The sequence below is a fragment of the Camelus dromedarius genome, chromosome 31 (assembly GCF_036321535.1).
Source record: "Camelus dromedarius isolate mCamDro1 chromosome 31, mCamDro1.pat, whole genome shotgun sequence".
NCBI lineage: Eukaryota > Metazoa > Chordata > Mammalia > Artiodactyla > Camelidae > Camelus > Camelus dromedarius.
This window is the reverse complement of record NC_087466.1, coordinates 12,178,557-12,194,370: the sequence shown is the minus strand read 5'-3', so window position 1 is coordinate 12,194,370 and position 15,814 is coordinate 12,178,557. Positions and strand designations below refer to the sequence as shown.

The window sequence follows — 15,814 nt, the reverse complement described above, 5'->3', positions numbered from 1 at the left end:
ATGCAGTGTTTGTCAGTTGTCCCCCAAGTCAGGGTGCTGTGCTCAAGCCATTGGGAGGATAACGAGGGAAGGATGGCAGGAGCAGGGGCTGCGGCAGCTGCCCAGTGAGCACTGATGGTGTTCTGGATTCGGGAGTGGCAATGAGGGAAGGCAACCAGAATAAAATATTATTAGGACGTAAACACAACAGGACTCAGCAATCGATCAGATGCTCAGACCCGGGGTGTGGACAGAGTGTGACCACTGTACAGATAAGAAAAGCAATGGTTGACCCCTGGAGACAAAGTATCTCTGACAGGATCCCTCCTCTGGTTACTCCAGGAAGACCCACGTGGCACATAGGTTTCCTTGCTTCTGCCAATGCCAGTAGAATGTAAGGAGCTGGAGGGTAGAGATTTTGCATGTTATCTGGCTCCACAGTACCCAGCACAGTGCCTGGCACAGTTGAGGACCTTAATTGACAGTTGACAAATGAATGATCGGAAGTGGCTGTCACAAGGATTGGACTGCATCTGGATTTCTAGGGAAAGACTATAGGATTGTGTTCATGTTGGCAGCAGGTGTGAAATGGGGACATATAAGGCACATATTGACTGGTGTCCCCAGGAGACATTGATTCTTTTGTTCATTCATGGGTTTAATTGCTTATTCATTTTTTCAACAAACATTTGAGCACCTACTGTGTGACAGGTCTCTGGGCAATGCTTTGGGCATATGGCATGTAAAGCAACAGACATTGTCTCTGAATTGATGGAGAAGGTTGACCCAACATTTTCCAAGATCCAGCAGGATCTCAGTCTGGAATCCTGGGCCAATTAGCATGAGGTCACTTGATCTTATTAATGCCTAGAAGCCTCACAGTACCTTTCAGGAAGAAGCAGTACTCAGAGCTTCTGGGAGCAAAGGTCCTGGACCCTTCCAGCCCACTTCCCTTTGTTCCCTCCACAAAGGCGTGCTCATTTACATGCAAAACTTTAGAGTCCACGGGCAGGCACCAGGAATCTTATTTGATGTCTTCAACTGGTTCTGCCCTTCGTTCACCCTGTCATGTTGCCAGAGGTCAGAGCGAGTCAGCCTGCCCAGCTGTGGAATGGGCTCGTGCATGAGCACTAGAGGGGCTTGGAACACCTTGGCACGGGCGTCTCGGGGGGCCCGGAAGCTGTGGCGAGAATGATCGTAAAAACCCGTGATGTTTGTACAACCCTTGAGTCTTTTCAAAGAAAGTGGCCGCCCCTCAATTATCTCACCGCCTCCTGGGGAAGATAAAGTAGGGTTATTATCCCAAGTTTATAGCTCCAGAGGCTCGGAGAGGTTCAGGGACACGCCCGGAGCCACCAAGGAAAACAGATAATACTGTTTTGAAAGAACTCGGGAAAATGGATAGAAGAGTTAGGGTGAGATAGCAATGTAAACTTGTGAGTGTGTGTGTGTGTGTACACCAGTCAGGGTTCTTCCAAGAAACAGAACCAATAGGAGGTGGTATATAACAGATAGATAGATACACACATAGGAGATTTATTATAGAAGTTGGTTCACACGACTGTGGAAGCCGGGACCTCCCACTATCTGCTCTCTGCACATAGAGACCCAGGAAAGCTAAGAGTGTAATTCAGTCCAAGTCCGAAGTCCTGATCTGAATCCAGAGTCAAAAGGCCTGAGAACCAGGGGCACCCACATCCGAGGGCAAGAGAAGATGCATGTCCCAATGGCTTCCCTTCTTCTCACTTCCCAAGGTTCTGTGTCAGGGACTTCCAGACTTTGGTGCATCTGAGGACCACTGAGGGAAGTTGTCAGAAAGGCACACTCTAGGGCCCCACCCCATAGACTCAGATTCAGTACGTTGGGGCAGGACCCGGGACTCTGAATTCTAACGAGCAGCTAGTCTACAGATCACACTTTTAGAAAGATTGTGGTATGCTGACACGTGGCCACAAGTCACCAGTGATGGAAAAGTCGAGGTTGAAAAAAGAGAATAAAGAGAAGGCTGAGGTCTCACGCAGAAGAGCCCTGTGTCATGACAGCATCCTAGAGGTGGATATGCCCCCTTTCCATGCTCCCTTGGGTTTGAAAGTCTGCTTTCTACCAGCCAGCAGGGCCTGAGGAGGCCAAGCCAAGGGAGCTTTTTCTCCCCCTTTCTGATGTTGTTCTCCAGTGGGAAGTAGCATTTGGGGAAGGGTGGGGATGGGGAGAAAGCAGGGTCGGGAGGGGGTACACTATAAGAGGTCAAGAGGAAGAGGGAGCCAGCGCCACTGACCTCCCGAGGACCATGAAATTGTACGTATGGCCACAGGTTCAAGGGTCTAATATCTGTAGCTGGATGGTGGGCACAGGCTCTAGAGACAGACAGCTCTGTGTTCTAACCTCACAGGCCCATCCAGGCCCAGGTGACCTTGGACAGAGGATGTAACCATTCTCAGTCTCAGTTTTGACACTGCAATATGGGGAGCATTATAGAACCTACCTCATAGGATTACTATGAGGATTGATTATCCCCCAAAACATTTCACTTCAACAGGCCAGGCATGGCTCTAGGTTCTAGAGACAGAAGCGTGGCCAGCACAAGCAAAATGGCCGCCCTCTAAGGACTTGTGTTCTAGTGGGTGGGTATCATAGTTCCCTTGTCACAGACAAGGACACTGCAGCTCACTCGCTCCTGGCCACACAGCAGGTGAGAGACCAAGCTGGGATTTGATTTTGGTTTCAAGCTCCTTCCCTCCAGATTCTCCTTTGGTCTGGGGGCCGGTGGGGAGATCCAGCTCCCCAGCTGGGGGAGAAGAGTGGACCTCTCTGCGGAGAGGAAGGAGGGTGGTTATTCAAAAGAGTCTTCTCAGAGAGAGAAAACCAGCTGAGGCTGGCTTGGCCCATGGCCTTACTGCTCTAACAAAGCATTCTGTCTCTTCCTTTCCCTGGGAGACTTGAAGTTAATCAAGAAACCCAAACAGGGATGACCCAAGATTGAACTAGTCTGGCAAGGAGCAGTACAAGGAAGAAATGAGCCAAGGGCTGAATCCATTCCAGCAAACAAGGGTATTTCTTGGGCATCGGCCAGGATGGCACCAACTTTGAGAGCTTCTAATATGTAGTCCAGAGGGGGAAGGAGAGGAGCGGGAAACATATTTCTGATCTTGGAGCTCTCAAAGACGAGAAGGAACCTGGCTATTCTTAGCTGTGTCTGGGGGCTCAGCAAAAGCTTTCCTGCTGAATTATAGACAACCAGAGCATTTATTAACTCCCTCCCAGTTGCAGCCTGGCTGCTAAGCAGATTCCAGGAGATGCTATCTGGAAGGTGCATCACTGTGTATAAATATTTCAGAGGTCAGGACCCAATGCAGAGTTTGAACTTTTAAGGGCCTGAGTGTGTTTATCAAAGGATGCGTGTTTAGGCTTCATTTCTGCGTGTTGGGTAACCTTGCAATCACTTTGGATGGCTGCTCAGAGCAAATGCTGATTGTCTTAGGAGGTCGGGATGGGGTCCAGCAGAGCATCAAAAAAAAAAAAAAAAAAAAAAACTGCTTCCACGGGTAGTTGTGGCTTATCACCCTTAGGGCATCTTCAGGCAGGAGTTCTCCAACCAAAAGTTGAGAGGCTCTGTTTTGTGAGAATCTTCTAATAAAATGCTTCTTAAATTTTAGTGGTCATGGGAGGACTATCTGAAGACCTTGTTAAAAAGTGACTTTGATTAGGAGATTGGGGGTGAGTCCTGACTCCTCCCTTGTAAACAAATTCTCATGTGGTGCTGATCCTGTTGGTCCTTGCCCAATCTTTCAGTAGCAAGTTTCTGGAGTCTTCTGACGGGCCTCTTGTAGCCACATTGCTTATTATACGATATGGCTGGAAAATGCATTTGCATCAGAGAGGAATGAGTTCAGCTGCAAGTAACAGAACATCAAACCTCCGTGGCTTAAATTGATAGGGGATTTCAAAGGTAATGTGCACAAAGTCCAGAGGAGGGCAGCTCCTGTTCCTGTTAGTATCAGCGATCCAGCATCTTCCATGTTTTTCTTCTCCTCCATTCGTTTTCATGCTTGCAACCCCCTGGCTGCAAAATACCTGTCGTGCCTTCTGACACGTAGGTCTTTATTCCAGGTAGAGAGGGAACGTCAGGAAGTGGGGGCTAACGAGAAGCTTTTCCAGGGGCCCTCAGTTTATCTCACATTGGTCAGCACTGAGTGCCTAGCTGTCCCTCATTCCTTGGACCCTGAGGTCACAAATACCTTTAACTGCGCCCCTTGCTGTGCTGAGCACTAGGTAAGTTTTGTTTAGCCGAGGAAGAAGGGGTGGGGATGGATTCTGGAGGTACAGCCAGGAGTAGCTGCCTCCCTGCTGCTTAATCCCCTGGGCCTAAAACACAGAGAGCTACCATTTGAAGAAACTGGGCACTGATAACACTTACAAGAGTCTAACTCTCACCGCTGAAGACTTAGTACACGGTAGTGACTGTGTCAAGTGGATATTTACACAGGTTATTCTATTTAGTCCACAAAACTCTTCGAGGTAGAGTCTCTTCATACTCTTTATGGCCTTATTTCAATTTCTCAAATATGGCATGTTATCCTTCACCATGGGTCTCTCCACAAGCTGTTCCTACTGTCTGGAATGTTCTTCCTCAACCTCCCTTTGCCCAGGGGTGTGCTGGTAAATGTTTAACCACTGGCTCTCTGGAGGAGGGGGAAAAAAACCCAAACCTGATCTGTAGCATCTGCCAACTTCTGTGGTGCAAATACTCGATTTCAAACTATTAACATGAAGTCACTGAACACAGAGTCGGGAATAGGACTGCAGCACATCACTAGAGTATTTCCACCGTACAGCTTCAATTAACAGTCATCAATAACCCTGAGCGCACAGAGAACAGTCCCATGCAGTAAGATAATTAGGAAGTGATGAGTTTTGAGAGTGTATTGCTTTTTTAATAGCACATAATTAATTTTATGTTGATATAAATTCTTTTTTCTTTCTTTCCTTTTGAAAAAAAATTTATTGAAGTATAACTGCTGTCTGATATTGTATAAGTTACAGGTGTACAATACAGTGATTCAGTTTTTAAAGGTCCTACTCCATTTATAGTTACTATAAAATATTGGCTATATTCCCCGTGTTGCAGTGTATCCTTGTACCTTATTTTTTAACTAATAGCTTGTACCTTTTACTCCCATTACCCCTATATTGCCCCTGCCTGCTTCCCCCTCCCCAACTGGTAACCACTAGTTTGTTCTCTAGATCTGAGTCTGCTGCTTTTTTGTTATATTCACTAGCTTGTATTTTTTAGATTCTATATATAAGTAATATCATATGGTATTTATCTTCCTCTGACTTATTTTTCTTAGCATAATGCCCTCCAAGTCCATCTGTGTTGCTGCAAATGGCAACATGTTCTTTTTTATGGCTGAGTAGTATTCCTGTGTGTGTGTGTGTGTGTGTGTGTACACCATATCTTCATAGCCATTCGTCTGTTGATGAACTTAGTTTGCTTCCATATCTTGGCTATTGTAAATAATGCTGCTATGAACATTAGGGTGCATCTATCTTTTCAAATTAGTGTTTCTGGGTTTTTTGGATATATTCCCAGGAGTGGATATATAAGTTAACTCTTAATAATGACTGCGCTTAATACACAGCTTGCAAAATTCCTGAAAATCAAATGGTCAGCTCTCATGCAGCCTGTGGGCCAGGACCAGGTCAGCACAGTCACCACCCAGCTGATGTATGTTCTTCCTCCTGGTCCCATTTCAGTCACTTTCCAGGGTTGGGGGCCCTCCACAGAGTCCCCACTGTGCATCTTCACAGCACATAACTCACCTTAATGGGGTCTGTTAGAATCATGGTTTTGTGTTTTTTTGGTATAAGTCTTTGAATGATATCTGTTCTACCTGGGCAGGTTTGTGTTTTTGTGTTTGTTTTTATCATCATTATATTCTGGGCAGCTAAGTGTCTGGCATGTAGCATCTGTAGACAAATCATTGTCAACAGAATGAGGGTAAAGAACCAGACCTGGGTACTCAGGAGGGACATATATACTCAGGACTATTGTGTATACCTGCGTATATGTATGTGTGTGTATTATGGGATGGCAGTTGGAGGTGTAATCTGGCCTACACATTGGAATAAACAGCTACTAATTTTGATTGAGTAACTCAACACCATGGTACAGGAACATGTGTTCCGATTTAACATTTATGACAGTCTTTGGAACTTGATCATTTTTCTCTAAGATTAAGAGACTAGACATCTCGATTTGCTCAAGCCAGTCTCTTGCCTGTGATTGAACAGCTCAAACCAGTCTCTTGCCTGTGATTGATTAATGGAAAGCATGTGACCCTGTTCTAGCCAATAAAACATGAGGTAGAGTCTTGGGTGTTCACAGAAAGGATAATAATGAAGCAATGATTAATAGATTAATGATTAGCTCTCTGGAGGCAAGTGGGAAGGGAGAGAAATGTGATTGGAGGTGGACAGAAAGAGTCAGTAGTTTAATTAAGCCCTGTTTATTACATTGATTAGTTATATGAACATTAATTTTGCTATTCTTTAAACCTAATATATATATATAATATATGAATTACATATAATTCAGTAAAATCACATATGGATGTATATATCTGTATTTGTTTATATGAAATACTTTAATACAAAAATATGAGAAAATCCCAAACACAGGAAAAAATAATCTTTGTTTTACCTGGACATAATTGTGTCCAGATGGGATGCCCAGGAGTATGGCCACCATGGTTTTTGTTTGTTTGTTTTTTAAATTGAAGTATAGTCAGTTACAATGTGTCAATTTCTGATGTACAGCATAATGTCCCAGTCATACGTATACATACATCTGTTCATTTTCATATTTTTTTCCTTATATGTTACTATAAGATATTGAGTACAGTTTCCTGTGCTATACAGAAGAAATTTGGTTTTTTAAAACCTATTTTATATATAGTAAATATTAGCAATTCTTGAACTCCCAATTTATCCCTTCCCACCCTCTTCCCCGCCAGTAATCACAGGTTAGTTTACTATGTCTGTAAGTCTGTTTCTGTTTCATAGATAAGTTCGTTAGTGTCTTCTTTTTTTCTTTCTTTTATATTCCACATATGAGTGATATACGGTAATTTTTTTTCTTTCTCTGGCTTCATTAGAATGATGATCTCTAGAGGTCCATCCATATAGCTGCAAATGGCATTTTTATTTTTTATGGCTGAGTAGTATTCCATTGTGTGTATGTATGTGTGTATATATATATATACCACAACTTCTATATCCAGTCATCTGTTGATGGACAGACATTTAGGTTGTTTCTGTGTCCTGGGTATTGTAAACAGTGCTGCTATGAATATTGGGGAGCATGTATCTTTTCGAATTAAGAGTTCCTTCTGGATATATGCCCAGGAGTGGGACTGCTGGACCATATGGTAAGTCTATTTTTAGTTTTTTGAGGAGTCTCCATTCTGTTTTCCATAATGGCTGCACCAGAATGCATTCCTACCAATAGTGTAGGAGGGTTCCCTTTTCTCCATACTTTTTCCAGAAATTATCATTTTGAACTCTTGAATGATGGCCATTCTGACTGGCGTGAGGTGATACTTCATTGTGGTATTGATTTGCATTTCTCTGATAATCAGTGATATTGAGCATTTTTTTCATGTGCTTATTGCCCATTTGTATGTCTTCGTTGGTGAATTGCTTATGTCCTCTGTCCATTTTTGGATTGGGTTGTTTGTTTTTTGTTATTAAGTTGTATGAGCTGTTCATATATTCTGGAAATTAAGCCTTTGTCAGCTGCATCATTTGCAAATATTTTCTCCCATTCTATAGGTTGTCATATTGTTTTGCTTATGGTTTCTTTTGCTGTGCAAAAGTTTGTAAGTTTAATTAGGTCCCATTTGTTTATTTTTGCTCTTATTTCTATTGCCTGGGTAGACTGCCCTAGGAGAACATTGCTGAGATTTATGTTAGAGAATGTCTTGCCTATGTTTTCTTCTAGGAGGTTAATATTGTCTTGTCTCATAAGTCTTTAAGCCATTTTCAGTTTATTTTTGTGTATGGTGTGAAGGACTGTTCTAGCTTCATTGACTTCCATGCTGCTGTCCCGTTTTCCCAACACCACTTGCTGAAGAGACTGTCTTTTCTCCATTGTATGTTCTTGCCTCCTTTGTTGAAGATTAATTGACTGTAAGTCTGTGGGTTTATTACTGGGCTCTCTATTCTGTTCCATTGATCCGTATGTCTGTTTTTGTCCCAATACTACACTTGTTTTGATACTGTAGCTCTATGGTATTGTTTAAAGTCTGGGAGGATTATTCCTCCAGCTTCATTCTTTTCCTTCAGTACTGCTTTTACAATTCTGGGTCTTTTGTGATTCTATACAAATTTTAGGATTATTTGTTCTAGTTCTGTGAAGTCCTGAGTAATTTGATAGGGATCACATTAAATCTGTAGACTGCTTTGGGTAGTATGGCCATTTTAATTCTCCTAATCTAAGAGCACTGGATATCTTTCCATTTCTTTAAGTCATCTTTAATTTCCTTAATCAGTGTTTTGTAGTTCTCTGCATATGTCTTTCACTGCCTTAGTCAGATTTATTCCTAAGTATTTTATTTTTTTGGATGTGATTTTAAATGGGATTGTTTCTTTCCTTTTCTGATAGTTCATTGTTCGTGCAAAGAAGTGTGACTGATTTCTGTATGTTAATCTTGTATCCTGCTACCTTGCTGAATTATTTTATCAGCTCTAGTAGTTTTTGTGTGGAGCTTTTAGGGTTTTCTATATGTAGTATCATGTCACCTGCATATAGTGACAATTTTACCTCTTCCCTTCCAGTTTGGATCCTTTTTATTTCTTTTGCCTGATTGTAATGGCTAGGACTTCCAAGACTATGTTGAATAGAAGTAGTGAGAGTAGGCATCCTTGTCTTGTTCCAGATTTTAGTGGGAAGGCTTTCAACTTTTCTCTGTTCAGTATTATGCTGGCTGTAGGTTTGTCATAAATAGCTTTTATGTTGAGATATGTTCCCTCTATATGCACTGTGGTGAGAATTTTTATCATAAATGGGTGTTGAATTTTATCCAATGCTCTTTCTGCATCTATTGAGATGATCATATGATTTTTGTCCTTTGTTTTGTTGATGTGGTGTATCACATTTATCGACTTGCTTATGTTGATTATGTTGAATCATCCTTGTGTCCCTGGATGAATCCAACTTGATCATGATGTATGATTTTTTTTTCATATGTTGTTGGACTCTGCTAATATTTTGTTGAGAGTTTTTGCATTGTTCATCAATGATACCTGCAATTTTCTTTTTCTGGCATTGTCTTTGTCTGGTTTTGGTATCAGGGTGATGACAGCATCATAGAGTGAGTTTTGGGGTATTCCCTCCTTCAGTCTTTTGGAAGAGTTTGAGAAGGATCGGTATGAGTTCTCTCTTTGTATGTTTGGTAGAATTCTCCAGTGAAGCCATCTGGTCCTGGACTTCCGTTTGCAGGGAGGCTTTTTATTGCTGATTTGATTTCACTTCTAGGGATCAGTCTATTCAAGTGATCTATTTCTTCTTGATTCAGTCTTGGCAGACTATATATTTCTAGAAACTTGGTTATTTCTTCTAGGTTGTCCAATTTGTTGCCATATATTTGTTCATAGTATTCTCATGGTTTTGTTTTTTTTTTTAATTTCTGTGGTATTGGTTGTAATTTCTTCATTCTCCTTTCTTATTTTATTTATTTGTGTCCTCTTTTCTTCTTGGTGAGCCTGGCCAGAGGTTTGTTGATTTTGTTTACTCTTTTAAAAAAACCCAGCTCTTGGTTTGATTGATTTTTTTCTTTTTTTTAAAATCTCTATTTTATTTATTTCCTCCCTGATCTTTATTACATTTTTCCTTCTGCTGACTTTTAGGTTTTGTTTGTTCTTTTTCTAGCTCTTTTAGATGGTAGGTTATGTTGTTTATTTGAGAATGTTCTTGTTTTTTGATGAAGGCCTGTATCACTATGTCCTTCCCTCTTAGGACTGCTTTTGCTGCATTCCATAGATTTTGTGTGGTTGTGTTTTCATTGTCATTTGTCTCAAAGTAGTTTTTAATTTCTTCTTTGATCTCATCGTTGACCCATTGGTTTTCTTCAGTAGTGTGTTGTTTAGTCTCTATGCTGTCATTTTTTTCTCATGTTTTTCTGTGGTTGATTTCTAGTTTCACGCCATTGTAGTCAGAAAAGATGCTTGGAATAATTTCTATCCTCTTAAATTTGTTGAGGCTTCTTTTGTGCCTGAGTATGTGGTCTATCCTAGAGGATGTTCCATGAGCCCTTGAAAAGAATGCATATTCTGATTTTGGGGGGTGTAATGTCCTAAAAATATAAACCAAGTCCAACTGTTCTTGTGTCATTTAGTATCTCCATTGCCTTATTGATTTTCTGTCAGGAAGACCTGTCCAGTGATGTTAGTGGGGTATCAAAGTCTCCTACTATCATTGTGTTCCCAACAATTTCTCCCTTTATGTCTGTTAGTATTTGTTTTATATATTTAGGTGCTGCATATATGTTAACAAGTGTAGTAGCCTCACCTTGCACTGCTCCTTTGATCATTATATGGTATCCTTCTTTACCTCTATTTATGGTCTTTGTTTTAAAGTCTGTTTTGTCTAATATGAGTATTGCTACTCCTGCTTGCTCATCATTGCCATTTGCATGAAATATCTTTTTCCATCCTCTCACTTTCAGTCTGTGTGCGTCCTTCCCCTAAAGTGGGTCTCTTGTAGGCAGCAGAATCTTCTTCTATTTCAAAGTAAGAGATATTCTGCCAAAGGTCAGTAGGAGTTCTGTGCAAATTAATGGCTCTATATATGTAATTCTCAGTGCATTCGTGGGAGAGGGTGAGCTGTGTGTCCTTCTACTCTGCCATCTTGGCACCCCTCTGGCCACCATCTTGCAAGTACAGGGGAGCACTTGAGCCAGAATCAAATCTACTCTTTGTTTTCTCAGTCTTTGAACAAACTTTCTTTGAGTACCTGTGTGCCCCAGTGATGTGCTGACTGTAAGAGCACAAGAGTGAGTGACATCAGGGCTTCTGATGATTTGGTGAACAACTGGATGAACCAATACTGGGGTTGCTCTTCTGAGTGACTTGCTAGGCCAGATTTTATATCTCATAGATGCATCTGTATGTGAACATTCCAACACTGGGCATCAAGTTTAAGTTGACTTTGTTGCCTACAGCTGAAGTCATCCTAACACACGGGCCTTGGGAATGGAAGGGATCTGCTTAGCTTATGAGGAAATGCCGTCCCCCGTCCCTGACACATAGTTGCACGCCGGCAAGCTGAAGCCTGGTACATGCGCGTGATACACGCGTCCCTGTGGTTTACAGGGTGAAGGGACAGGAGGGCTGTGAAACCACCTACCACAGGCTCCGGGAGAAGCTCTCACAGGTCACGGCACAGAAGCAAATGGATGAGCTCCAGTTGCGTGAGACAGTTCAACACTGCATATGGCTTGATCAAAAGAACACATGCTCTCTTTCTTGGTAGGACCTAAAAAAAAACATTTGTCTGTTAATAAGTTAACAAAATCTGACATGTAAAGCCACTTGAATTGTAAACTACAAAACCGTAAAGTAATGAAGTAAAAAAAAAAAAAAAAAAAAAGCCCAGGCTTCAGACAGAGCCAGCAGGAGGCTCTCAGAATGCCTGTCTAAACTGACAGTGCGGGTTGGGTCACACTTGGCCCAGGCTTTCCTGCTAGTAGGTTTCAGCAGAAACTTCACTTGGCTTCTCCTTATCCAGGCTCCAGGGAAATGAGCTGACAAACCTGACTTTCAACGTTCACCTTTAACTTCCAGCTTGAGTGGGCCCTGGGGAAAACCCATACAGAGTCAGACAGAAACCCTGTGACCACTTTGCTGGGTCAGTTGATAAGCCTCTGCTGAGTACTTACTATGTGTCTGGCCTTGTTCTCAGTGCTAGAGCTACACCAAGAATAAGGCACATTCTCCCCTCCAATGATTGTGGCTAAAATGTCTTGAGTACTTCCTCCGTGTTAGGCACCATTCCAATTGCTTTCCCTTTATACTCCACAAAACCCCTGCAAGGTAGTAGAACTTTTGTCCCCATTTTATAGATGAGAACACTGAGGCCCAGAGAGGTAAAATGACATCCTAACCTCACAAACCAGCATACAGAGAACCAATAAGGGAAGGGGCCGTGTCCAACACAGAATGGTTGATCTTCCCTATGATACACATCTTGCTCCCAGCCCAACCCTGCTTCACCCACCTCACGAGGGTTTCTCAACCTCAGGACTATCGACATTGGGGCTGGATTATTCTTTGTGGTGGGGGGCTCCCCTGGGCAAGGATGTTTAAGTGTTCCTGGCATCCACTCATCACCCCACGTCCCCTCCCATCTCAGTTGTCAGCAGCTGCCGCTCTCCAGCCGCTCATCTCGTAAACCTCAGAGTCATCCCTTTCTCTCTCACCCCCCTCACTCCATCCATTACACGCTGTCAACCTGACAACTGCTCTCTCCTCCATGCTGGCCCAAGCCACTCTCATTTCCCCCCTGCATGATTTCATTCTCCTCCAACTGATCTTCCCACAATTTGTGTTATTCCAAGCAGTCAGTGTTGTTGAAGTATTGTTCTGAGTGTGTCACTTGTCAGCTCAAAACCCTATCCTGGCTCCCCACTTCCCTCTGAGTGAAAGCAAAATCTGTACAACAACCCACAAGGTCCTGGAGGACCTGCTCCCCCCAGCTTATCAGGTCCTCTGCGGAGGCACCTCTCTAACCTCATCACCCAATCTGCCCCAGGTTACACCAGCTTCCTTCCCCTTTTCCCAAAATACCAGATGCGTTAGTCTGCTCGGGCTGCAAAACAAGGGACCACGGGCTAGGAGACTTAAACAACAGAAATGTGTTTTCTCACAGTTCTGGTGGCTGGAAGTCCAAGGTCAAGGTCCCATCAGGATTGGTTTCTGGTGAAGCCTCTCTTCCTGGCTGGTAGATGGCTCCCTTGTCAGGTGCCCGCCCGAGGCCTGCCCTCTGCGTGGACACACTGCTGGGGTCTTTTTCTCTTCTTATAAGGACATCGGCCCTATGGGATCCGGGTCCATTCTTATGACCTCATTGGAACAATTACTTCCTTAAAGGCCTTGTCTCCACATACGGTCACACTGGGGGTTAGGGCTTCAATGTATGGATTTGGGGATCACACTTCAGGCCATAGCACCAGGCAGAGCCCTGCTTTTGTGCTTTTGCACTGACTCTTCCCTGCCCCCGGCAGTGCCCCACCACCAGTGAGCTGCGTGGGTAACACCCCCACTTCATACAAGTTCTTACTCACAAGTTGTCTTCTCTCCAGTGCCCAGACCGACCACGCCCATCCCATCTCACACCTCCTCCCGCACTCTCAGGCCCTCTTACCGTGCTCTGCAGTGTCATCTTTGCACAGCACTTAGACCTTCTAACATACTATTGAGTTTGCTAGTGTGTTATACTCATGGGTTACTGTCTTGGAGCTGCCCGCCAGTGTCTCGCCAACCATGAAGACATGGGCCATTGTCTGGTCTGAACACAAGTGCATCCAGGTGGCCGAGGATGGTGCCTGATCTAGGGTGAATGGTTAATAGTCCATGAACAAATGGGTGAAGTGGTAGGTCCAGAATTAATCTCAGGAATCGTGGTTCCAGGATCCAGTCTTCAGATTAGGGTGGGAAAGAGATAAGTAAACAGATAATTTCAAAACAACGTGATTAATGAAACAACAGAGTTATGTGCAAAATGCAAAGTTAGCAAAATGCGACTGTCTTTGCCTGCCTAGGGCATGTGTGTGGGGGTGCGCATGTATCTTACGGAGCAGGATAAGACTCAAGAAGAGTTCCCAAAAGAGAACATGAAGACACTTGCTCTTTTCAAACATCAAAAGTACCTTTTTATTACGATTACAGAAGAATTCATGTTGGCTGTCAAAATGTCAGAAACCACAGATAAGTGATGGGGACATAGTGATTTATTTTCTTTTTGCTTTTTTAATATGTTAGTATGTATGGTTTCCAGAAATATATTTGTAGTTTTTTCCCTTTAAGGTGGAATTGTACTACAAATGATAGCTTGTGTTCTACTTCCTCAATGGACCTATCTTCCAGGGGCATCTTTTGATGGGTCCTAAGGGATGAAGAGGAGTTCACCAGGCTAGCAGGGTAGAGGGATCTATGAAGAGTTGGAGAAGGATGGGATGACTTGTCATGCTTGAGCCCGATGGAGTATAAGCAGTGGATGAAAGGGGAGAGAGTTCAGGAAGACTGTGTTCCAGTAAGAGTGTGGCTTTGTCCTGCGGACAGACCGATGATTCCTTGGGTGTAGAACACAAACCACCAGTGGGATGGGGAAGGTTTTTAGGAGGTAATAAAATAACACTGAATCACATACAGGGAGTTATTCTCTTTCAGTCCTTCTATTTGAGTAGAGCAGGAATCTCAGTGACTAATATGACTTTAATGCTCCTCGAGAACTTGTGACTTCCCTCCTGCCAACAGGAGAGGAGCTTCAGCCTCAGAGCGTTTAACAAGCAGCTACTTAGAATGTTAGTAAAATAAGTACAATCAAGACAATTATTCCCTATCATCCTATCTGGTACGCAACAAATACTGAACACCCACGGTGTGCCATGCCCTGCTCTGGGTGGTTCTAATGTGTCAAATGAGGGTGGTGATACTGTTATTGTGATATGATTATGATTTGATATTTATCTGGGACATGTTATGGGCTGAACTGAATTCCCCCCAAATTCACATGTTGATGTCTTAACCCTGAGTACCTCAGAATGTAAATGTATTTGGAAATAGTGTCTTCAAAGAGGCTGGCAAGTTTAAAATGAGGTCTTTAGGCTGGGCCCTAATCCAGTATCCTTGGTGTCCTCATGAGCAGTGGAGGTTAGAACACAGACCCATCTTGAAGGAAGACCATGTAAGGACACGGGGACAAGAGAGCCCGCTAGGAGCCCAGAAGGGAGGCTCAGGAGAAACCAACCGTGCTGCCACCTTGATCTTGGGTTCCAGCCTCCAGGACCATGAGAACGTAAATTCACATTTAAGCCACGCAGTGGGTGGAGCTTTGTTACAGCAGCCCTAGCAGACCGACACAAAACATAAATCCAAGTTATACAAGCAAATACCTTTAAATGACTGATGTTAAGCAATCCTATTGGTGGAATGAAGATAAGGCAAAACTCACGAAAGCAATACGTGAAAACACAAGCCTGCCGTAAAATTCTTGGAAGGTGATAATGGAATAATTCAATTTGCAGAACACTCAAGAGGAATGGAGAGCCATGAATGAGTTTAACCCCAGGGGCCCATGATATCCAGCCTAAGGGAACTTGACTGCTGATCTTTTCCAGATGCAGTAAACTGTGCTGTAGTTAAGATGTGTCCCCACTGTCCTAGCCTTCAGTCACTGCCCAGTACGCCCGCTGTCAGGAGTTGTCTCTGACTCACAGTCACATAGCTCTACGTGAACCTTCTCCTCCAGCCAGACTGGTCCCACTGCTCCCTGATTCTGTGTGACATTCACCTACCCTGTCTTTGCTCTTGTAGATTCTTCCATGCGGCACCCATCAGTCCTTCACTGCACCCATTCAATTCCCAGTGTGGTAGAGTTAACATTAAGAAAGATCCCATCAGGAAGAGGACCAAATATATTTAATAAAGGGCCCCTCCATATGGGAGAATTATAAATGCCTTCCCCCAGCGAGTCCATGTGGCTTTCTTTGGCCAGTGAAATTTGAGTGGAAGTGATGCATTCCACTTCTGAGCACAAGCTTTACGAGCTCCTGAGTGG

At 43.3% G+C, this 15,814-nt stretch overlaps 2 long non-coding RNA genes across 2 annotated transcripts in view; one reads left to right on the top strand and one right to left on the bottom strand.

Moving 5' to 3' along the window:
* Window positions 1–15,814, bottom strand: part of LOC116150009 (uncharacterized) — a 485,742-nt gene that overhangs the window by 214 nt on the left and 469,714 nt on the right. Inside the window, exon 8 of the long non-coding RNA XR_004133645.2 lies at window positions 11,384–11,512. This is a non-coding gene — a long non-coding RNA (uncharacterized LOC116150009). The remainder of the gene's footprint in view (window positions 1–11,383; window positions 11,513–15,814) is intronic.
* LOC135319740 (uncharacterized) overlaps window positions 1–15,814 on the top strand; it is a 158,810-nt gene that overhangs the window by 139,852 nt on the left and 3,144 nt on the right. The window lies entirely within an intron of this gene.